The sequence below is a fragment of the Mus caroli genome, chromosome 2 (genome assembly GCF_900094665.2).
Source record: "Mus caroli chromosome 2, CAROLI_EIJ_v1.1, whole genome shotgun sequence".
NCBI lineage: Eukaryota > Metazoa > Chordata > Mammalia > Rodentia > Muridae > Mus > Mus caroli.
Genome location: NC_034571.1, coordinates 78,615,665 through 78,642,080, shown reverse-complemented (window position 1 = coordinate 78,642,080; position 26,416 = coordinate 78,615,665). Strand labels below are relative to the sequence as shown.

The 26,416-nt window shown below is 36.6% G+C and overlaps 1 protein-coding gene across 2 annotated transcripts in view; it reads left to right on the top strand.

Moving 5' to 3' along the window:
* Nucleotides 1-26,416, top strand: part of Calcrl (calcitonin receptor like receptor) — a 93,571-nt gene that overhangs the window by 9,214 nt on the left and 57,941 nt on the right. Inside the window, exon 2 of one of the 2 annotated variants that reach the window (XM_029470779.1) lies at nucleotides 9,881-9,948. The exons of the other annotated variant lie outside the window; for it this stretch is intronic. The gene's annotated coding sequence lies outside the window, so the exon portion shown is untranslated. The remainder of the gene's footprint in view (nucleotides 1-9,880; nucleotides 9,949-26,416) is intronic. 2 annotated transcript variants of the gene reach the window in all.

Here is a 26,416-nt window from a genome sequence, read left to right as displayed (position 1 = left end):
TTCTTCAGAGACTTGAAGTTTTTATTATACAGATCTTTCACTTCCTTAGTTAGAGTCACGCCAAGATATTTTATATTATTTGTGACTATTGAGAAGGGTAAGTCACTACTTTAAACCAACTAAATCCTTACCCCACCACTGTCCTCTTGTGCGCGTCAGCTATGTAGTATGGACTGGACTTTTCCTATAATATTAAGCACCTTGCAACAAACAATATATTGTAATTTGCATAATTGCTATACTTTTTTTACCCCCCAATCTTGTGCATTCCTTTAACACATTCCTTCCTCATGTACATTTCACTAGTGTTCTAAAAACTCTTCTAGAAATGCCGGTGTGTCACGGCTCCTTAAAGTTGCTCATGAAGGATTAAATGAATGGATTTTCTGTGCTGCTGTCTACATCACAGAACACTGTCCATTGACTTCATGGTTTTAGATGCTGGAGCTTCAGTTCTGAATGTGTTAGAATCTCTGCACATATCCATAGAGAAAATGTTCAGAAACCAGTGACTACCTTTATTATCCTTAGGTTAATCTAATATTTATCCCTACACTGTCTTTGCGAGGGAAAATAAACTGGTAAAGATGCTTTCTGGGATGAGTCTGGTGTTCAGGTTTCACTTGATTTCCAAGGAATGACCCTTCCAACTAGTTAAATGAGAATGGAGCCCAGTATTTTGACAGAGAGTGTTGAAGTCTTTCCACAAGAGGCCAAACAATGGCTCAACTGGCAGAATTATTGTTGAAACTGGCAAACTTGCCAACTGTTGGCTCCCAGCAAAGCCTTATCCATTACTTACTGCCTTTCTGGACAATGGAGCTAGGTCATGTACAAAGGCAAAGAGCCTTAGCACTGGACATGAAAGAAAGCAAATCAAGCATTTGAAAAATCACATGTGGGAGAATGCAAATTTAGTTTAACCCTGAAAGACGTTTAATAGGCATTGAGTTAAATGCCTGTTATTTGTGACCTGTTAAGCTTTTAAACACTGATCAACAAGTATTAAATAAAAACTCTATAAAGAATGCTAATTTTCAATGTCCTTCATATGTGCACAGTTTTGTAGGTTTATTAAAGTTAAAGTCAAAGTATTATTTTATAAACTCAGAATATACATTTATATGTACAGAAACAGACTCTGACACACACACACACACACACACACACACACACACACACACACACACAAATAGAGAGGGACTAAATAAAATCTCTATTTGTCACAATGCTCCATGTTTGACTTTCACCAAATGTATTTTTGAGTTGATGTAATTCACAAGTTATAAAAATACAACCAATCTTTTGTAATTTAGGTTTCTCATTTGCTTGAGAGTCATAGAGCTAACCATTCATTCATGAAGTAATAGCTCAGCAGCATTTACTCTGAGCCCAGGTATTTATATAATTCATAAATACAAAATTTATGGAGGAAAAAGAGTGATGTCCATTATATTAGAACATAGACGATGTATATTCAGAGCCTAATGAATGAAAACATACACCATAGCTCATACCTTACCCTTATTACCTAGTAGCAATAATGGTTAGAGTTTTAAACCATAAACAATGAACTGCACTGGATTCATTATGCTCTGCACTGACTAAGTACTGCTAAAAATCAAAATCAAAATGACTTCTTGTTGTCGTTCTTTTCTATCATTTAATTCTTTAACTTCCCAACTGCACTTCACATGGCCATTGTCAAGTACTGTATTTATGACTAAATTATCATCAAGTGTAGAGAAAATCATGCTCTTTTAAAATGTAATCTTCACTAATGTGTTTCTAAGAATGTAAAGATCTCTGCTTGCTTTATTTTGTAGTTTTTATGGATATAAGACAATGCAGCTCCATGCAACATATTTTCTTCATTCTAGGTAGCACATACCAGGAAATAATAAAATAATCTGGCATCGATAATACTTGAAAAAGACAAAATAGCAATAATTTCTAACAAGTGGATTATATTAAACTGTGCAAAGAGTACTTAAAAATAAATTAACTACAAGAAAAGAAATACTTTAGTGAAATTTTAGTGCAAAAATGATTAATTTCTCGATTTGGAGAGCCACTTCACTTTCTCAAGCCAGAACCAATCTTTACAGTAACAAATGAGTTTCCCATGTACTCTTGTTCAGAACACTGTGCTGAAATAATTCTTCTTTCGTCTAGATTTGGCAGAGGCAACAAATTCTTATGAAAGTCTCTAATAGAATATTACTTATAAATTGAATATGGTCTATTAAAATATTTAATACTGAATTACACCTGTGAAATTTGCTGTATATTTTATTTTTTTATTTTTTATTTTATTAGATATTTTCTTTATATACATTTCAAATTTCAAATGCTATCCCGAAAGTTCCCTATACCCTCCCCCTACCCTGCTCCCCTACCCACCCACTCCTGCTTCTTGGCTCTGGTGTTCCCCTGTACTGAGGCATATAAAGTTTGAAATACCAAGGTGCCTCTCTTCCCAGTGATGGCTGACTAGGCCATCTTCTGCTACATATGCAGCTAGAGACATGAGCTCTGGGGGTACTGGTTAGTTCATATTGTTGTTCCACCTATAGGGTTGCAGACTCCTTCAGCTCCTTGGGTGCTTTCTCTTTGCTGTATATTTTAATAGTTCAATAATTACTTTAATTTGCAATTTATTGCAGAGAGAAATTCTGGCACAGCATAAGGTGGGTGGTAAATCAGGTGGCATAGCACATTTTGACTCATCTTTATGCTGGACTCCCTTGGCTCTTTGAAGCATCTCCACTGTAGGAGGTTGGTAGTAGCACCAGTGACTAAATAACAGCCTACAAAGAGAAAAAATAGTATCTGAATCAATTTTGTAATTCATGATGTTACCTGAAAACAAGTGTTATTTTCAATTTTTGATAAGAATCATTTCAACAAACTCCTGTTGGGATCTAGTCTCTTCAGATAGTTATAGAAAAGCTTTAACATATATCATAGTTTGGTCAAATATTTTAAAACCCATAAACATTTAATGGAACCTAAAGTGTTTCACTTTTGGGGAAATCCAGAACATTTGCAACAAAGTGAAAGACAAGCTTGGAGACTTGTGTAGAAGTTGATAAATTAAAGAGGGACGTGTAACAATCACTTTTATTTTCTCAGAAGAAGGGATGAAGGATGGATGAGAACTGTACCCAAGTTGTGAGACCACATGGCTTGTGCTGAGCTCTGAGTGTTTCTTTCTTTGCTTTAACTATCCCTAGGTCCAGGCCTGGAAGCTTCTAGCCTCCATACAATCTAATCTTCTAAACTGACCAGTTCAAACTGGCTTCTCTTGGCTTCCCACTGAGTTGCTTTTTTTTGTCTCAAATTAACTTTAGCAATTTGTTCAAATCTTCTGGTTCCTTTTCATTCTCTGACTCATTCTGTCTACACCTGTGACCAGTCTCTCTGTAAGACTGTCCTGGTAAAAATCCCCCCACCCCCTTCATGCTGCTTTATTAAGTTGCCTCTCTTTATTTTGATGATCTCTTAAGTACTTCAACTTTCTATGCTGAGTGTTGGGCGTATCCTATCTCTGACTCATTCTGTTAAAACTTTCTCTGACTCATTACTTTGTCTACCCCTCAAATAGATGTTGCTTTCAAACATGGCTGCTTTCTTCTACAATAACTGTATTTTCATTGTTTGGGACTAAAGGTACGTACTAAGGACATGTCTGTATTCCAGCCAGTGGGATTAAAGGTGTGTCATTCTAGTTGAAACACACTGACATAGAAGGGTTTTGGATTTGATCCCTGGCCAGAGCAGTCTTTTTGCTAGATTAAAATTCTACTACAGGGGCACTAATTGGAATATTTCACTTAGCAGTAATTATGAAAGACTAAGTGAAGTCTGATATAAAATCAAGTCAAGAATAAAAATTGAAAGTAAGAGGAAATATAAATGTCAGAAAAAACATTAAATGAGCACAGCAGGTTGAATTTATACATTTAAATGTATATGTATAGTTTGTGTGTTTTGTGTGTGTAAAACAATGTTAACCAAAAATAAGAGGTCATGAATTTGAGAATAAGTGGAGGAAAATATGAAAGGAGATGGTGGGAGAAAAGTGAGGGGGAATGATGTAAATACAATATTCATATGAAATTCTAAAAAACTAAATGAATCGATTTTATAAAAAGGAGGATTGAATTAAATGAGCAAAATTATGGGATAAAATAAGAGGCTAGATAAGCTGGCTCAATAAAACATACTTTACTTGCCAGAATGATTATGAAATAAAAATCCAATCTCAAAGCACTCATTTAAGACAGGGAGATGTGAGATATATGGCCATGGATGACGGATGCTACCAAGAGTACTTTTCCAAGTTAATAATCAAGCCTTATTTCTTGGTCTAAAATTGTGTTGGAAAAAACCTCGTTGTCTTATGTTTTTGTGTACTTGGGGTTAAGTCTAAGAGTTACTGTCCTAGATAAGTGCCAAGAAGTGTCTATTAGGTTGTGAGAAGCAAATAGATTCACTGTCTTTTGTTCAAGGGATTGAACTCAACCAGTCGAGATAATAGCTATACTTCTAAATGGTGGTGTCATCGAGTCTAAACTGTTGACACTGTCCAGTCTCTAAGGATAGTTTCTGAAGAGACATCTCAGAAACTGGAATATCTTAGTCATCACACTGGAAGGATCAGGGCTATTTGGTACAATTCAAGTCCTTTTCACTAAGCATATCAGACAATATGAGGTAGTTCAACACAATCAGATGTAATGCTAGAGTTTCCTACTGTGTTCTGAAATTGTTCTGTTTACTGACACCCTGCAGATTGTGAGAATATACCACAAAGATATGTTTAGGTTCAAACTCACAATAACAGCACATGAGTGCAAAACAAATTACATATTCAAATTAAGTAGTCACCTTTTAAAAAAACTCTAAGCATTCAAACCGAAATGCCAAAAATATTTCCAAAGATATATAGAAGACTTTCTTTTTTAAGCCTTGGTTCTGAATAAGTAACATTGTTATTCAGGCACACATTTTTCCCTCTATGAATCATATAATTTAGAAGTATCAAAAACTTGCTATTAATTTACATGATAACTTTTCTGCCTTTACTGAACTCAGAGGTAAAAACTCATACACACATACACAGATGCATACACACAGAAACCGGCATATGATGGGACACACACACACACACACACACACATATATGCACACACATACACGAGAAAGCATACATTAACTCAAGGGATTTTCTTTTATTTGACATTTTAAAACAAAATAAAATTTAATAAAATAAAACAAAACAATGACATTGAAGTTGGATAAGGCAATCGAAGAGAAGGAAAAGATCCCCAAGAGAAGGCACAAGAATTAGAGACCCACTTGCCCACACATTCAGAAGTCCCATAAAAGTACTAAACTAAAACCTATAATATATACACAAAGGACCTAGTGCAGACCTGTGCAGGTCCTGTGCTTGCCGCTTCAGTCTCTGAGTTCATGTGAACCTTGCTCAGTTGATTTAATGGGCCTAGTTCTCCATCTCCTCTGTCTCTTACACTATTTCTGCCTCCTCTTCTGCAGGGTTTTCTCAGCTCTAAGGGAAAGGATTTGGTAGAAACATCTCATTTAGAGCTATGCCTTCCAGGGACTCTCCACATAATGTCTGGCCGTGGTCCTCTGTATTTGTTCCCAACTGCAGGAGGAAGCTTCTCTGATGATGGCTGAATAAGGCACTGATCTATGAGTATAGCAGAATATCTTTAGGAGACATTTTATTGTTACTTTGTTGTTTTTGAATCTTTGTTGTTACTTTTTTTTTTTTTTGCCAGTAGTATTTGGCTTTACCCAAGGCCTCTGGGGATATCTAGTCTCTGGTTCTTGGTCACCCAAGCATTGTCAAGTTTGGGTTCCTCCTTATGGTGTAGCTTGTAAGTCAGACAATGTTAACCAAACATTGGTTGGTTAGACTCAAGGGTTTTTCATCATTGGTAACCTAAAATTCTATTACTAGTTTCCTAGAAGACTCAGAGTATTAAGTAGATTTTAAAAACAAAATCAGATGGCTAGAATTCAGAGAAGTAAATTATACTCATTAAATTCCAAGTACACAGTTAATTCTTATAATGATACTTATGAACTCTCATGGATATTGTAATATTTTGACTGTTAAAGGAAGAAAAAAGATTCAATTTGTCTGCATTATGAGAGTCAAAGCCATTCCCCCCACCCTGTATTCTTGCCATACATATTTTTATTCAAAGATTCAAAATACACAATTCTCTGCAGTTATATTACACCAATATTCTATGCAGTTTTCTTTCTAAACTTTGTGTCTCACTTACAGATTGTATCTATTATAAATATCCTATTTAAACATCTTTTTTTCTGAGACAGGGTTTCTCTGTGTAGCCATGGCTGCCCTGGAACTCACTCTAGGCCAGGCTGGCCTGGAACTCAGAGATTCATCAGCTTTTGCCTCTCTCTCGGGCACTGAGATGAAAGGTGTGTGCCACCACTTCCTGACTAATAAATTTCCCAGTTAGGTAAGCATCCTCTTACTAGAACCTGGTGTTGTGAACATCAAGTTCCTGCGTCACTGATTTCCACATTTAGTCCTCCCTGGAAACTGTTTCCCTATACTAGGCTCTAGTTATCTGAAGATTACTTACCTGGCAGAACCTTTTTAAGTAAGATATTATTTAGTTTTACTGTTTCGATTTTCTGTTATGAAAGTGCAATCATGCTTTCTCTGGCAAATGTTTTGTTTTCATACCATTGTAGTTTCTGTACATCAGCGTTAGAGTCTGCTGTGTGATATATTATTTAGCACTACTTCAGTATTCCATCCCATGACTGTATCGGAGTGTACCTATCCTTTCTTCTTCTGTGGAATGTTAGAGCTGCTCCCAACATTTGACTTTTACAAGCCATGAGTTATAAACAGTCCCCTACATATCTCCCCATAAACTGCATGGATTTTGTTTTAGAGAAAAGATTTATAAGACATATTTCTAAGCAATCCATAATAGTGACCCAACTTAAATTCTCACCAACAGTAGATGAGACACTTATTGCACCATAGCCTTTCCAAAACCGTGTATTGTCAAACATTCTAACTTTTGCCACTCTGGAGGGTGTAACACAATATCTCATTGTGGTTTTGATTTACATTTCTCTGGTTATGAATCATGGTGAATTTGCTTGTTAAAATAATAAAAATTTTCCTCTTAAACATATGCTTCAAATTAGGTGATAATTAGTTGATTTAGAGGAACTGTGACTAATCCACTTTTTGTGGATCACCTATCATGATTTCTCTATTGTCTATCATCTATCTATCCATCATCTATCAATCATTGGTTGATATTTATCCTCTCTATTTAGCTGAATTTTATTAACTACTGAAAATAAGTTATGGAGCTTACAGATCATCGGAATAGGATGTACTTCTTTCCCCACTGTTGTAATATTAACTTCTTATCCATTAAAACCTTATGGAAGGCACTGGAATTTGTGTTTTCACATGAGTCACAATTTGGCAATTACATGGTTGTCTTTTTAACCATCAGCTGAATTTATCTCATTTATTTCTTCAAGGCTTTGATTTCCCCTAATAGAGTTAGGTGTAGGTTTATTTCCCTTTAGTTTAGTTAATGTCTTCATATTAATATCAAAACATTTATTTAAATAATGAAAACATCTCATGATGAAAGCTTATTTGCTATGTGTACATCCTGTGTTTTTTCTCTATGTTCTCAAGATTTAGTTTATTTTAATTCCATTGACTAATTGTTTATTTATAAATTTTTATTTATTTATAAAAATTAGCTCATTATTTTTATCTAGTTATTTTATATATTTTTGTGAGGTGCGTGTAATAATACTTTTTATACTTCGTATTGGATATTAACTTACTTTTACAACATTATTTGATGCTATATGTATACTATATGTATAGCTATCATATAAAATGAAAGTAAGTTTGAGAGCACTGGCTGTTCTTCCAGAGGACACAGGTTCAATTCCCAGCACCCACATGATAACTCACAACAGTCTGTAACTCCAGCTCTTGAGCCTCCAAGGGCACCAGACACACATGATACACATACATACTGACAAAACACCCATCCAATTAAATAAATACGTGTTACACTTAAAGTATGCACACAGCAACTTATACATCATAGTTTTGTTCATATATGCAAGATATTTATCAACTAACGTTAACTCCATATTTAACTTTATGATAACCAGGGTAACTGGTTTCATGACCTAATTATCCAAGGGTTTAAAATACTCTTCCATGGTCACTTTGGGATTAAAAAAAAAAAAGAAAATTTTAGAATTATACTGAGAAAAAAAACCCACTAATGTTCCTCAGCTGTTTCTATTTCCAGCGGCCTTTTCTAGCAAGTTGGGAAAATATTCAAAATAAACTTCAACTTTGAACCTGCTGAATTCCATATGGGTGCCAATAAAGCCTGAGGCTGGAGTTTTTATTTTTTTTCAAAAGCATCTTTAGAAAAACCCAATTCTAGATTTAGACAGCATTGGTTCACAGCTAAGTAAATCTTAATATAACCAGATCTTGATCCTAATAATAGCAAAGTTAGATTACAATTATATATAGAAATTATGGAAGCATAATACATTTTTTCTTAACTATAGAGTAGTATTACAAGGTAATTAAAATACGATTTTGCTAACAAAATACTACGTTTTAAAAAATAGTCTTCTTAATATGTTTGAATGTGTCTTTATTAGATATTTTTTTTATTTACGTTTCAAATGTTATCCCCTTCCCTGGTTTCCCCTCCCCCTGCTCACCAACCCACCCACTCCCGCTTCCTGGCCCTGGCATCCACATAAGCTTTTGCCTTGACTTTATAGATATCCTTGACAATGGCTTAGATGATCATTAAAGCATGGCAGTAGATTCATGGATCATGAGGGTAGGATCAACAAAATTTCTCAGCTCACAGTGGGAGGTAGACACATCACAGAACACAAATTTGACATGTTTGAAGTTCAGTAAATTTTAATGCAGTATGAATGTAAAGCAGCGAAAAATATATAATGATCTCACCTAACTGTTAGCGTTCACTCGACCTGGAAACATATGCATTCAGTTTATTTAGCAGTAGAGTCAAGTTTGTTTCTGGCCCTAAATGTCTCTGGGTTCCTCTTAGATCAGATCTATGACTACCCTTGCTTTCAATCCTTCCACTCTGACAATGCTAACCTTTTACCCATACCTTGCACAAGCCAAGTCATTCCTGTCTCAGAACCATTATCAAACCATCAATGTAGGACCAACGTCTCCCTAGGGCAGTCACAGCAGCCTGCCTCCCTCACCAACTACGCTAACATTACGTCCTTGGAGGCTTTTCACGATCGCCACAGTCTTCTCCTTATACTTCGTTTGTTCGCTTTGTTTTTCTTTGCTGCACTTATTACCACTGGACCTTTACCGATCTAACTGTTGGTAAACTTTCTCTTTAGTAGCTCTAGCAGGAATGGACTATGGTGTCCTTAACTTATAGAGCACAGCTACACTCCTGTAGACTTTACCTCTTTCTAGTGCTGAGATCTCAAGCAATAGGAAACACCTGGCCCCATGTTTTGTCCCTCAGTGACCCCCTTATAAGGACATGTTGCCAAGCTACAAAAACAAAAACAAAGTGTTTTTTTTTCCCCTCTCATTTCTGGGCTAGTTTAATGGTAACCTAAATGAGACAGATGTATCTCCTCTGAACTTCCCGTTCAAACCCACCATTTAAACTGAGTATTTTGACAGAGAACCACACTAGTATATGCTCTTAGGTTAAGTTCTGTATGACCCCACTTTCCACTTACAATTTTACCAAATTCACAGGCATCTTCTTTTGTCATCCAGGGCCCTATGATGATACAGCAACATCTTGTGCTACCAACTGTCAAAACTTTGGATGGTCTAACACTCAGGTATTGCATATATCTCAACAAAATATATAAAGTAACATCTTGGATTGGCAATAAAGTCAAGGGTATTAAGAATGCATTAAGTATAGGGACAAAAATTCTACAGAAGATTGCGCAGTTTACTTCTGAATAAAAACAATGAGTGGCAACCCAATAAACTACTGATATAGATGGGATTGTGTGCACCTATCAACTCAAAATTAGTGTCTTAGGACATTGCAAAGTAGATTTAACCCTATAATTGTGTGTCTTGGGCTAGATGGTTAGGAATATTAAGCTAATTTTAAATGCGTCATATTTTTATGGTAGTGATTTAATGATACAATTTAAATTTAAAGTCATTTAATATATGCATGTTACATTGATCTAGAGATGATTTTTAAATATGATAATATAGCTAGGTTATTCATTTGAACTACATGTCTGCTTGGTATAGGATTCTTTGTTTTCTTTTTTATTTTATTAAAAACAATGAATTTATGAAATTCTTGGGCAGATGGATGTATCTGGAGGATATCATCCTTTTTTCCCCACATTTTTTTAATTAGATATTTTCTTCATTTACATTTCAAATGCTGTTCCAAAAGTCCCCTATACCCTTCCTGCGCCCTGCTCCCTTGCCCACTCACTCCCACTTCTTGACCCTGGGGTTTCCCTGAACTGGGGCATATAAAGTTTGCTAGACCAAGGGGCCTCTCTTCCCAATGATGGCCGACTAGGCCATCTTCTGCTACATATGCAACTAGAGACACGAGCTCTGGGGGTACTGATTAGTTCATATTGATGTTCCACCTATAGTGTTGCAGACCCCTTCAGCTCCTTGGGTACTTTCTCTAGCTCCTCCATTGGGGGTCCGGTATTCCATCCTATAGATGACCGTGAGCATCCACTTCTGTATTTGCCAGGCACTGGCAAAGCCTCACAGGAGACAGCTATATCAGGGGTCCGTTCAGCAAAATACTGCTGGGTTATGCAATAGTGTCTGCGTTTGGTGGCTAATTATGAGATGGATCCCCGGGTGGGGCAGTCTCTGGATGGTCCATCCTTTTGTCTTAGCTCCAAACGTTGTCTCTGCAACTCCTTCCATGGATATTTTATACCGTATTCTAGGGAGGAATGAAGTATCCACCCGTTGGTCTTCCTTTTTCGTGATTTTCTTGTGTTTTGGAAATTGTATCTTGGGTATTGTAGCTTTCTGGGCTAATATCCACTTATCAGTGAGTGCATATCAAGTGACTTGTTTTGTGACTGGGTTACCTCACTCAGGATGATATCCTCCAGATACATCCATTTGCCCAAGAATTTCATAAATTCATTGTTTTTAATAGCTGAGTAGTACTCCATTGTGTAAATGTACCACATTTTCTGTATCCATTCCTCTGTTGAGGGACATCTGTGTTCTTTCCACCTTCTGGCTATTATAAATAGGGCTTCTGTGAACATAGTGGAGAATGTGTCCTTATCACATGTTGGAACATCTTCTGGATATATGCCCAGGAGGTGTATTGCTGGATCTAGTGGTAGTACTATGTCCAGTTTTCTGAGGAACTGCCAGACTGATTTCCAGAGTGGTTGTATCAGCTTGTAATCCCATCAGCAATGGAGGAGTGTTCCTCTTTCTCCACATCTTCACCAGCATCTGCTGTCACGTGAATTTTTTGATCCTAGCCATTCTGACTGGTGTGAGGTGGAATCTCAGGGTTGTTTTGATTTGCATTTCTCTGATGATTAAGGATATTGAACATTTTTTCAAGTGTGTTTCAGCGGATTCTTTGTTTTCTTAACCACATAATCACTGTTACATCATGTCTGTGAATGGGGTGAGATAAAAGTTTCTTATAATTAGAATACACAGGGTACCTTAATTATAAATAAAAGAACAGTCATATGAGCTGCTTCACTATTTTGCAGTATTCCAGATACCATTTTTAGGAATCCTTAGAAAACACTGGATTTTATTCTGTCAAAGAACAGCAAGCTTCATAGGTTTTGGTGCATCCAAAAAGACAGATGTGTCAGTCATTGTAGTGCTATGGCAAATAAAATAACTAAGCATCTATTTGCTGCACCTGATAGTCCCCATAATATTCAATTAGACCTTCTTGCGCTAACTTACTTTTGGTAAAGCTGAAGTTTTTTTTAAAATAATTAAAAAACGATTTTCCTATGAAGGTATAATAATTATACTGAAAGTAAAATTGTGTTATCTTATTAAAGCTTTGTGAGATGGTTCCTTTTTTTCTGTTTCTTTCTTTCTTTCTTTCTTTTTTTATTTTTTTATTTTTGAGCTGTGCATTTCTTAATAAAGAATTTCCAACTAGGCCCCAAAATAGAGCATGTGTAATTGTCCTTTGTCCCACTGCCTGTCTTTGGGAACTCATGAGTGCTCTGTCCCTTAATGTGTCAGCTTCCTCTGCACCCTGCATTTCAGATGACTCAGTGTTCCTCACAGCAAGGTCTGAGTGCACCGAAAGCCAACATGTATGTGACAGCTGCCTTTGTCTTCCTGATATTCCCAATGTGATGTGACGCCAAATCTCGTCTTATAATTTTGCTTCATAATGATAGCAGGGAAGAACCTGTAAGAGATTTTTTTTTTTAAATAGAAAATAACTGGGTTTGGCTTCCCAATGTGTGTATCATAACTTGACATCAGGGAAGATTATACAATACTTTAGAATATCACTCCAATGTGAAAATTGTAGCATGTATTTAGTAGTTTTGAAGAAATGCAATGAGAGGTCCAGATTTAAACTGCTGTCTCTTCAATAAGTCATCCCATATGACTTACTGAGCATGGTTGTGTGTGTGTGTGTGTAACGCTAAATGTGCCTTTCCAATTATTTTTATTTTAACAATTAACTTTAAAGTGCAAATTAATTTAAAATCCAGCAACAAATAGGTTTAAAATATCATCACCATGGCGATGAAACATGTAACTAAAAGTAGGAATTGACTTCCATTCATCAGTTTGAATCAATGATGGTTTCCTTTGGGTCTAATAAAATAGCCCAAAGCGGAGACCAAGGAGACATGATGCCTGTTTTTAGCTCAGTGCCACTGTCATGAAACATATTGCAATTCACTAACTCTCTTGGCTCCTATATTCTAAGTCTGAAGTCTGTACAGCAAGCAGATGACATGGCAAGATTTTCAAGTCCTCCTCAGTTCTGAGAATCTGGTTAAAATCCTTTGTCCTAAAGATGAGCTGAAAACCCGTCAGCATATGCATTTCTTTCTAAGTAATAACAACACGCTCACACTTCTGGTCTTCTAGCTCCAAGCATTTTGGAATGGTTAATTTACACAATCACTTGGCACTCTCTAAAACTTGACTAATAAGAGATAGAAGGGGACAAAGAGCAACCTCATTGACTACATTATACTTTGAGAGGGACCTAATAATAGCTATCACTGATGTTTAATAATCTTGCTCAAAGCTCTTTCTGACACAAAATGGTAAAAATATCAATGATCGAATGCATTTCTAAATATTTTCTAGGAATATTTCACACTTAAATCTTTACCTAATTTGAATTGAATCTAAGATATTTTCCCACAAATTTAAGATACATGTTTCATACACCTTTATTAGTTTATCCTGATCATATTGCCTAAAAATTCTGTTCAGTAATTATTACAAAATTATAGTAACCAAGTTGTTTGGATTTTAGCTTCCATTTGGCTTTTCTTTTAGCTTGAACACTAGAATTATTTGTTAATTCCGCTATACTTAATGTTATTTTGAAGTTAAATAATCAATCTTGGTTTGGAAATATGAATATAAATATTGGTCAATAATAAACATTATTATTTTATTTTCTATCTGGCCTTAATTAATCTTTCAGTTAAAGCATGTTAGATATCTTTTATCAACTATATCAATTTTGATCAAATATTTTCTTCTAAAATATGCTATAATGAATACAATAAAATATAACTCTACTTTATTTATTTATTTATATTTGTTTATATAGATGCTGGTTGTTGACCTCAGGACTTAACACATGCTAGGAACAGGCTGTACTAGAGCTACATACCTGACTATCTATAATTCATGGATATCTATTAGGGTTACAGCTCTATTAGTTATTCTTCACTTTCAGCTAGCTCTCTCTGCTGTGCTACCTCTATGTCTTGCAAAGATTATCCAATTTTTGCCTAATTCATCTCCTTAGTAGTAGATGCCTTCAGCATGTTACGTGAATGTATAGAGTCCTACTAGCATTTAAAAAATATTGTTTATATTTCTATTGGTCAGTAAAGACAGATGCAACACATATGTTTCTGTTCAGATGAGCAAGTTTCTACTTCAAACATTTGAGAGATTTCTAGAACCTATGAAGAAACAAAGGGTATGTTTATAAAAGGGGCAGAGTTGTTCACTATATTTTTGCAGGAAGTTCCTGCTGTGGCTAAATGCTCTCTACTTTCTTAGACTATTATAGATATCTCACAAAGGAAAACCAAAGACAAATATTTGCAGCTGTTTATATGCTGAATCTAAGACCTCCCTCCAATGAGAACCAGACCTTGGATGTAAAGGAAAGGAAAACTATGACCCAATCTGCCTGAAGATTGAACTGCCAAGCCCCAGCTCCTGGTCACGTTCATAGCAATAGCTTGGAAAGATATACTTCATTGCAATCAGAACATTTTTATACTCTAGCCTATTATTATCATCAGATATTCTACCTTTTTTTAGATTTAAAAAAATGTGTGTGAATGTTTTATTTACATGTGTGTGCACCACATGTTCAAGACACCATGTTTGGTGTCCAGGAATCCCAGAAGAGAGCATTGGATCCATAGAACTTGAATGACAGATAGTTATGACCCACTATGTAAGTTTTGGGAACTGAATCTAAGTCCTTTACAGAAGCAACAAGTGCTCTTAATCATTAATCCACCTGTCTAGCTCCCTAGTATTCTATCTTTTATATGGTAAAATTCATATATATATATACATACACATACATAATTCAGTTATTTGAACTTAGGTTTAATAATAGAATAAATGGCACCAATTCACTCTAAAATAGGCATACATTTCATGAGACTTTCCCAGTCTTGTTCAAATTTGGGTTGATATCCAACAAAACAGAAAAATTGCCCAGGCTTAAATATTCCATTTCATTTATTCTGGTTATTGGTGTTACTTTATTTGCTGTTGGTGTTTTGCTCTTTATTTCTGCCATGTTCCTTTGAGTAGATCATTGGAACATGACTTTCTCTTTGCACATATATTAGTTTTTAAGAAAACTTCCTTGACACAGTTTTAAATCCATATGATTCTATAAACTAAATGCACTTTATTTCAGATACAAGAGAAAATATAACCTTAGTTCAAAAATAAGCTTTTCTTCAATATTTGTCAATAATCACGTGTGCCAAACATATTAATTTAAGATCTTTCTTAAAGCTGTGCATGGTAGCATATAACTGTTATCCCAACACTTCGGTAACAGGGTCGGGAAATCTAAATTCACAGATATCCTGGACTACACAAAGTGACCTTGTTACAAACAAGCAAGCAAGCGAGCAAGCAAGCAAACAAACAAGACAAACAAGTCTGTTTCCCGCTCCTATGTGTGTGCCTGTGTGTGTCTGTGCATCCATATGCTGGAACATAGGACAGAGGACAACATTGAGTATAGCTCCTTAAGAGGCTTCTATCTAGTAACCATGTTAACTAGATTAAATAATGAAGGAATTAGACTCATATATTTAATTAAATTCATTACTAAGATAATATGCAAATGAATATATAGAATTAGGATTGGTGGGCCAGGTCTGTAATCTTAGCTATTCTACCTGGGAGGGTGAAGCAGGAGACTTTCAAGCTTATGGGCCGTGTTACTTATCATGACTCCATCTTAGAGTAAAAGACAGAAGAGAAAAACTGGAGGTAGAGATCAGTGGTAGGACTCTTGTCTAGGATGCATAAAGCCTTAGGTTTAACCCTAGTAAATCTGTCAAAAAATAAGAAATAGGAAATAGTCTCTGCCTTCCACATGATACAGCTCTATGTCTTTCAAAATGTGTAGATATTTATAATCAGAAATGAGTAGGACAGAATGCTTCACATAACCATTATCTATAAGCCAAATATCATTAAATCTTATATTGTGGCTGGTTTATAAATCGACAGATACAATTGTATGTATGTACAGTGTGATATCTTGAAGTGCATATACATGGCATTGGACTACTACATCCGGCCACTTAGTACATGAATCTTTTTACACAGTTACTTTTTTTGTGTGGTGGAAACACCGATGGCATCTTTCAAGGAACCCTAATATTGCCATTAATTGCAATCAGCATGCTGCCCAATCAATGCACCTTTTGAACGTATTCCTTGTCTGTAACTAATTTTGTGCCCTGTGACCACTGTCTCTCCAATCACCAACTCCATCAACTCCACAATGTCTTTGGGGACTGCAATTTACTATCCGGGTGTGTAAGATGAACTATTTTACATTCCACGTGACTGAGGCCATATGGTGTTTCTCATCCTGTGCCTGGCTCATTTCTCTCAGTTATAACATCCTTTGGGTTAATCAATGTCTTTTCAAATGCAGATACTTCCTTTTTTTAATGGCTAAAATCATGGGTGTGCAGCGCATTTCCTCAGCCATTTAATAGTGGAAGTATACTTAATTTGGTTCCATATCTTGGTTATAAATAGTGTTGCAGACTTTATGTCCATAGAACACACCCAATAGCCAGATTATAGAAGAGTTCTATTCTTGTTTTAAGGAAGCCCTATTTTCAGTAATGTACACATTAGCTATATATGGGCAAGGGTTTCTTTTTCGCCATGCTGACTCATCCTTTCTCATCTTTCATGGATTTCAACCTAACTATTCTAACCAATGGGAGGTGATGCCATGGGGGCAAGACTAGAGAGACACTGATTACAGGATAAACATTTCTGTGTATCTAGGGTATGGTCACAGTATGGGGACTATAGTCAATGACAACATATTTTCTTGACATATCAAACATTAAAATCTTTCTTAGTCAATATTTTATATATATAAAAAATCCTCACAGTTTAGAATCTCTTTGTGGTAGGAAGAAAACAATGTCAGAGACACAGCAAGTTTCCTGCCATAGACATCCTGAGATGCTGACCCAGCATGCAGGGTGTCTTCATGCGCTTCAGATCTGTGTTTTTCCCTCAGATTATACAGAAGGATTTATTTTTGTTTTATTTCTCAACATTTTCAAGGCATACTGCCTCTGTTTTTGTTGTTTTGTTTTGTTTGGTACTTCTAGTTTATGGTTGTATCTGCTTGCCCATGCACACACTTTTGGGAACTGATCTGAGGCCTGCTCACCGTTCTCTAGGGTATCATTGAAAAGCTTTTGTTGAAAAGTTCAGTGACATACATTGCCAGCTTAAGCCCTTAGTCAGTGTCCCAACCTTTAGAAGACATTCATCTACATTTGTCCAGAGTGGAGGTCTCTTCTCTCCTGTATCCCTGATTCCATCAGTTCACGGGCCCATATGCTGCACTACAATGTTTGCAGCTTCAGGCTTTGCCCCCAAGCCTGTGACCTGTGATACTAATCGAAGAGTGTCTCCACAGTGCCATTTTCTATTTTTAACTAAACCAACTAGTTAATCAATAATAATAATAATAATAATAAAAAGAACACTTTGCATTTCATGCTTTCTAGGAGGTTCAGTGCCCAGCGGATGTGAACAAAAGTGTGAGGGGGTAGATTATTGTGTTAGCTGCAGGCAGATGACGTCCTTAGCCAATTGCACATCTGTAGTTTGACCTAGGGATTTATTTATTTATTTATTTACCCATCTCTTTATTTGTTTTTTTTTTGAGACAGGGTTTCTCCTTTTTGCCCTGGCTTTCCTGGTATTCTCTTTGTAAATAAGGCTGACCTCAAACTCACAGAGACTTGCCTGCTTCTGCCTCTCAAAGTGCTGGGATTAAAGGTGTGAACCTGTCCACCATGGCAGTATTATCTATTTTATAATGATAAAAACATAGTTTCCTCATTCTCTTATAAGGTAGGCTGCTGATAATTATGGGCTTTTTCAATACAGGATAGATTTTAAATGAGACCCTTTTTGAGATGACTGTGATCTACATAAAGATATTAGCAGTAGGTTTAAAATTTGCTCACATTTATAACCTTGTTATTTAAAGTTACTACTGTGTAAAACAGTTGAGTAGTATTGAGAAATCCAGAAAATTTCTTGAGTGAAAGTATATTAATTGACTTTGTTAAGCAAGTGCAATTATACAACTTTCCTATACTCAAAGCAAGGTGGGAAAATTTCCCTTTCATAGGCAAAATTTGCATACAAATTATATAAATCAACGCTATAACACTATCCTCTCAGTTTAGATATAATGCTTTCCATCCTTTCTGCTGGATTGGAGCAACTAACTATATCCAATATTAAATTTTCATTACAGCAATGGCTAACACTCACCGAACACTTATACTTAGCTAGAAAACGGTTTCAGCTCATTATTGGCTGGTCTTTTATTTTGTGATCACATGAATATTATATAGAGCATGGCATCATTATTATTTATGTAAGCATTGAGTTTAGAAGAGTTAACTATCTTTCCTAAGTGACAAGGACATGTACAGAAGTTTATATGATTAATCCAACACAATTCATCTTCAGGCAATGTCTATACTGATCTGGTGCCAATTTTCAGTCCTTCCTCCAGATCCAGGTGTTGGCAAAGCAACTTTGAATTACCCTCACTGGTATTTCATAGCTATGGAGACACAAACCACAGTTTTCTCTGTGTGCCCATTCTTTCACCACCAACACACAAATCTAGAGGCGGAGTAAAAGGAGTGTTTAAAGATCAGGCCATTAATTATTAAAAACTGCTGAATGGTATAATAATTTATATTATTATCTGGGGTGTTCCAAACCCTCTTTTATCTTTTTACTATGCTAATAAGAATGATTTAAATATTGTTAGAGTCTAACAACATTCTCCTGCTTTCCTTTTATGAGAAGATGGACGAATGCAATCAAAGTAACTGGTAAAAACCCCACCATCCATAGGGAGGGCAGCGGCCAGATAAACACAGAACCTCACTTACAGGCTGAATGCATTGCACAGTTATCAGGGTAGTATGACAACGTGCCTTGCTCCCTCCTGTCTTTTTTTTTTTTTTTTTTTTTTGGTTTTTCGAGACAGGGTTTCTCTGTATAGCCCTGGCTGTCCTGGAACTCACTTTGTAGACCAGGCTGGCCTCGAACTCAGAAATCCACCTGCCTCTGCCTCCCCAGTGCTGGGATTAAAGGCGTGCACCACCATTATGCCTTTGCTTGTTTTGTTTCTTCTATTTGGAATCTATTCTCTCTCCTAATTTCTCATTCCTCTACTTACGCTTCAGGGCTAAGTTGTTCTAGTCATCTTAGAGCCCCACAAACATAAAACCAGTCTTTTTAGCACAGACTAGGAAGCAGAAGTCCCTTCTTGCCATGGCTTTCCGTTTCCATGGTTTCAGTTATCCAGAGACAAGAGAAATGGAACATTGCAAAGAAAAATGATTAACATTTTACCCTTGTGCAGCTGTTCTGAGTAGCATGATGGAATCTTGCGTGGCTCTGTGCCATCTAACTCAGGATTTTAATCGACCCTTTGTCCAGCACATCATGCTACATATGTGACTGGGCCTTGAGGCACATTAATCTGGTAGGAACTGCCATGCTTATCAGGACAGAAGTCACAGCATTCGCTGCTTGTGTTTGAGTTGTGGTTTATTCTACATATGTTCCTCAAAGCACATGGGTAGAAATGCTGTCAATCAATTTTATTGCAGTATTTTGTTATAATTTTTCCATATTCTGTGTTATTAACTACTTTGATCTTATTTTCACTGACCATGAATTAAACTTTATCAAAGTTGTGTACAGGTATGAAAAAATCTACTGGTGGTACTGGAGTGCACTCCAAGCAGATAGGAGAACTCTTGCCATTAAATGTTCACTGTGTTTAATTTGCCGTCTGGACCAGATTACAAATTCTCAGAGAACAAAGTACACATAGCACACATTCTAGTCATAGTCACGGTAATTGACAGAAAATAATCAATAAAAGTAGTTATATGTAGAAGTACTTCCTGAAACTTACAGAGCAACAAACACTTTGAGGTGTCACCAACTGTGAACCAATACTTAATTTACCCATTTTATTTTACACTAAGCCTGAGGGTATTGAGGCTTGAGTCCTTCTCTCTGGATGCCTAAATTATTGAGAGAAAGCATGCTTAGAAAATAGATAGGAGAAGAAAAGTTACACATTCTAAATAGTTTAGAGAAGTGGGACAATATATGAAGCTGCATCCATCTCTACAGCTCAATAATTTACCATGTTAGGGGTAGGGACTCTAGGAAGAAAAGTGCAGTTTTCCCTTAAAGGAAAAATACCGTGTATCTCTTTAGCATGGCTTAGGGACAGACTCTCCCAAGGGTAGGTGGTCTCTTGTCCAGTGATTGACCCTTCCCAAGTAGGATATTAGGTTTTATCAAACCACAGATACTGTTCTCTTCACTAGGACTTGGTTTTGTCTGTAATAGACCTTTATTGCTATCTTAACACACATGAGTGGGATTCAACTTAATAGTAATTGCAATGTTTTTGTTTCCCCTTTTCTCCCTCCCTCAGTCCCTCTCTCCCTATCTTCCCTCCCTCCTTCTCTATATCTCTTCTTTCTTTCTTCTTCCCTTTTCTTCTTTCTTTTGTTTCAGCATGACATACACATGACAGTATTAGGACTGAAATCCTGTTTGCATGCTAACATATCTACTGCGTTTAGTATAGCATCAACATTACATAATCCTAAACTATTACAGCCGAGTTCCTCTCAATTGTTTTAAGATTGCCTATGCTAGAGTTTAGCAGTAGTTGATTAAGTTGCTTTGTGCTTCTGGCAGGTTTGCACTCCCAGCCACCAGCCAGAGCCCTCTGGATTAGTGAATGAAACACACACACACACACACACACACACACACACACACATACACAGGCTGGGCACCTCTAATCCTTCCCGCTGCTAGCAAACACTCCCTCCAGTCCTCCTGAGTTAACATCTTTTAAAATCTATATTTCATCTCTGATATTCCAAACACACCTGGGGAGGTGGCTTGTGTGGCCACTTTTCCTGATTCTCACATGTCAGTGGTCCTTTATGTCTGGTCTTTCTTCTTCCCTGTCATTGTGATGTCTCCTTCTTCCTTTCTTCCACCTCCACCCTGCAAATCCAAAGGTCCCGCCTCAGTCTACCTACCGGCCCATCTATTGGTCGTTGGCTCTTTATCGACTGATCAAAAACCATTTGGGGTCAAGAAGCTTCAGCTTTTGAACACCGATTTTGGGAGCTGAATTAATTCCAAGCCCTAGACCCAATCTCCAACACTGGAGTCAGGGGAGAATGCTCTCATTGGGCAAGAGCACTTGGTGGTTAAGCCAAGGACTGACTTCTAATCCCCAGTATTCATCTAAGAAGCCAGGTATGGCTGCACATCCTAGGGATCCCAGCACGATGAGGAGTAGAACAGGAGGAACATTGGGGCTTACTGCTTCCAGATTAGTGGAAGCTCTGTCGTCACAGTAGCGAGGCAAAAAATGTCAGCACATACATATGCACACACATCATACACACAAATCCCCATTGCCTTGAAAACCATTTTCTTAACGTACTTTGTGCAGTAGTTTCAGTACTTGTAGGGCTGTTGAGTCCAAGAAGTGAGAAGGGCATGATTTCTAAAAGGGGGGAAATAGCCAAATTTGAACTATCAAGGAGCTTCTGCTCTTTACATTTTTATCAGTAATTAAAGTTGATAATTACTTCAAACACCCCTTCTTTTATCAAACAAACACCATAATAAAAATCAATATATTACTCATTTAAAAACAAACAAACAAGAGGCAGGCGGATTTCTGAGTTCGAGGCCAGCCTGGTTTACAAAGTGAGTTCCAGGACAGCCAGGGCTATACAGAGAAACCCTGTCTCAAAAAACCAAAAAAAAAAAAAAAACAAAAAAAACCCAAAAAACCAAAATCAAAACCAAAACCAAACCAAAACAAAAAACCCAAAACAAACAAACAAACTATATATATAATATATATAATATATATAATATATATATAATATATAATATATATATAATATATATAATATATATATATATTATATATATATATTTACTCACTTAGCTTAAGGAAAGAGGAAGATACTATTTAATTTTACCACACAGAAATCATCTAATCACAAAGCCATAAATCCCACATCTACAGTGCTGTTATTCCCAAAGCAAAAATATTTAGACTACAGATGTCCACAGGGGCCATGGGTCTCTAACCTGTCGCCCTGAAGGCCCCGGGCTCCACTTCCTACCCTCTGTCTATAAAGTTCTTTTCCTGTGTGCTGTGGGAAAGGTGTTCTTTTCCAAATCAGCAAACTTTATTCTTAGCTCAAACTTGGTATTTGCTTCTTCAAGGGTCCTACTTGGCTTAATCAATCCTGTGTTCCATGGGTTCCAAGTTTTGCAATAGCTCTGTGCTTTCCATGACCAGTGTTACAAAAGGAGGGAGTAGAAAGAATATTATTGCTTTGTTTCTGTAAATCCAAGTTCACCAGAGCTGCTACCCTGCTTTCCTCTGTACCGTTTTTAAAGCTGGCCAAGGTAGTCTTTCCTAAGTCTGCTCGGGATCCTAGTTTTTTCTAGTCTTTGGAGAAATCTAAATGTCTTTTGTCAACACCCCCATTATTATTGTAAAACGTTGATGTCAGTCTTATCTAAAAATAAAACTCCACTCCACAGGTCCTCCCACACTTACCACTAAACCTCTTTCTTCTCCTTTTCAAAAGCCAAACTCTTCAGAAGGCTTTTTCATTCTAATAATTTTCTTCTCTTACACCCAGCCCAGCTGCAACTGACATTTAACGAACAATCATAAACCAAATATTTCTCTCTGCTGGAACCAGATGTTTGCAGGTGGTACCGGGTGCAGACCAGAGTCTTAGGCACCTTATCTAAGTTCAGTGTAGTCTTCAGGTCTCTACCTGCCTTCACAACCTGTCTCATAGTGCCTACTCCTTTGGCCTCTGTCCCCACCCACTTCTGATAGGAGCCATTTGCTTTTCTGTTTCTCAACAACTATCCTCTAACTGCAGATGTCTAGTGAAATACCACTTCCTCTGGGAAATCATCCCTTGAGCCACCGTATGAGGTCATCTCTTCCTTTCATAGAGCTTATCGTCATTTGCAACTTTAAATTTGTGCTTCAAATTTATACTGTCTCTGCAGGACAACTTATCAAGAACTTTTATCTTATCTCCTCTCAGTTCTTGTTGCATTACTCATACCTTGTCCTCTGTCAGGTGCCTACTGGTGTTTCAATAAATCATGTCATAGTGTGTGGATCCTGCTTTGGAGTACTATTGTGTCGCTGTCCTCCGTGGGTAGGCCATCACTCAAATTGCTTGACTCTAAAGTTAAACATTTGCTGCTGAATCTCTTCTGCTTAAAGTTACTAAACTTTCCTAATACTTGAGGAAGGAAACTGTCAGAAAATACGTATTTCCATACAGATGCTAGGTCCTAGCATCTCTTTGTTGTCCCAGAGAGACATCCTTACTCTCCACGAAGGTTATGCCCAAGTCACAACAAACAAGCCCTAGAAGCTGACTCAGAGGACTAAGGAAAAAGTTGTAAACACTTTCCCAGGGAGATCAAGGCAATTATCCATCATTATTGGGCAAACAGGGTCAATTTAAGGCATTCACATGTAAAACATCCCTTCACAAAATCACTCAGCCCCGTCACAGTCTTGGGAGAAAGATAGTGATGCCAGGGACAGAAACGACTCCAGACCTTTGAGCAAGAACACTTGTTAGCATTTCTGTGCTCTGAAGTCATTTACTTATAAATCCCATAAACACGATTGCTACTTTTTTGTAACAAATAAATGTAATACTTCCACAAAATTGCTTAGATTACTATCTAGACTATAGAGAAGAGGAAATTCGATAAAAACAATAAGAGGAAAAAAAAAACCCTCTGTCTTATTTTCCTTCATCTTGGTTTCTTTAGTTATCACAGGAATATGTTTACCTCCAACTGTATGATGATTAAATTTCTTCATTTCTTTTACTAAAAGGTTATGGGTTGCTTTCTAAACCATGCATAATGTGCCTATCAATAGAATAATAAAAAAATCTGAATTATCCCGAGTCAAAACAAAAAAACAGTTGCAGCAGGTGGGTTTTTTGACCCTCTACACAGAAGATGAAGGTTATATATTCACTTCCCAGATACTTCAGTGTAAGAACTGGGCTCAGTGGGGATTTTTTTTGGGTGCATGAGGGTGGTGTTCTGTCTGTCTGTCTGTCTTGTTCTTTTGATACATGGCCTTCACTGTTGGTCATTCTGGCATAGATCTCACTGTGTCTCCCAGGCTTATCTCTATTGAGGCAGGCCTCCTGTAGACCTCTGAAGAGCAAGCAGGAGTTGCCATTCATTGTCTTTAGTTTTTATAAGGAAAAAAAAGCTTCACACATAGTAGAAAATCCAGTTTGGGTCTGAGGCTGTAGCTCAGCGGCAGAGGACTCCCCCAGCACATAAGAACCCATGAACCTAATCCCAAACACTAAAACGTAACAACAGTAAAACTGGCATGATTCTTGCCTTGAACATCTTTGAGTCTTATAGCTGGCCTCTATTTTTCAATAATGTTCCAAATAATCTTTAAAATATAAGGCAAATCTCTTGCAGAATATTTATTAAAGCCCTGGGAAGATAAAACTCATGTTACCTATAAAACAAAAGCTAAAAAAAAAAATCACTTTTCTACATCTACCAACAAGAAAATTGTGTTAAGTATTAAATTGTAACTTTTGTTTCCTGTAGGCTCCCTGTTTTTAGCATAAACTTTTATATTTAATGTATTTGCATATATACACACTTTGTTTATAATAATGTGATTATCCATAGATTTTACTTGGAACAATAAACTTGAAAAAGAGTCAATGTACATTAATTAAGAGTCAAGTACCATATCCTAATCTGAATTAAAGAGGAAGGAAAATGGAGCCCATCAAATGAGGGATGGTACTGCTCATAGACTAAATACATAAATGTCCAATAGCAGAATTAGGACAGCACAGGAAGGTAGGATCCTTAGGAAATCTTTTGTACCATGCTCAAAACGCCTTAGGACCACATCTGTTATCTGTTCTAGACGCCATCTGTCTCCACTGTAATCCCTGGGTTTGGTTAAAATTAGCACCTGGGTTTCTTCATACTCTAATGGTTTTTGATTCTTTACACATAACTTGTTACTTAGAGGTGTGTCTTTGCTAAAGACAGCTGTAATGCCAGAGTTCCACATATTTATACCAAGCCTTATCTCAGTCCTTACCTTATGCCAAATAATTATTTCTTCTCATTCTTTTATTGAGGTTCTTCTACTATGATGTGAAAGTCAGTGTCAGCATAGGCTTAGGATTAATAAGAAAAATGTATCTCTAAAATTTTGAATGTATGCTACAGATGAATTAATAGAAATGGGCAATTGAAATTTCTCATACTTTTTTTCATTTGATTGTCGTGATTTATTTATTTCTCTTACTGAATAAAGATTTTTTTTTTCTCACATCATATATTCCTGAACTGGAATCTTTCCAGTTCCTCCCCCCTCCCTCCCCATTTGGATCCACCCCTTTGGATCCACCCATTTGGATCCACCCATTTGGATCCACCCATTTGGATCCACCCCTTTCTGTTTCTCAATAGAGAACAAGCAGGTTACCAGGATTTATTTTGTCTACTAAGTTTTTATGTTCTTCAAAGGTATGAGAAAATACTTTCTTTAGCAAGTATATTGCTTTTTCTTATTTATGTTACAAATTAACAAGGTGAAACATCTTAGCAAGTCATGTATATGTATAAACACAAATATGCACACAGAAAACACAAGAAAGTCAGAAAGCTGTATCCTTTTCCAAACAGTTATCTTTTAAATACCAATGAATGCATGACCATATTTACTTTGAAAACAATAGATAAAAATTAATAAATTAATTATGAATAATGGTTAGTTTCCCAATATCCCTTGCTGTTTCAAAACTCTTGTTGCATTCATTTCCTTACTGGAAATTCCCTTTCATCTTGCAAAACCAGAATCCTCCTTGATTTTCTTTAACAAGTCTATTCCACAGAAAACATGTTTACAGCATAAATTGATTATTTTCAGTCATATTATGCTTTCCTACAAATGATTTTCATAAGTTAATCAAAATACACTATGATACTATGGAACAAGAAATTATTGGGAATATTCCAGAACTTAAAAAGGCATCTCAGGCCGGGCGTGGTGGCGCACGCCTTTAATCCCAGCACTCGGGAGGCAGAGGCAGGCGGATTTCTGAGTTCGAGGCCAGCCTGGTCTACAAAGTGAGT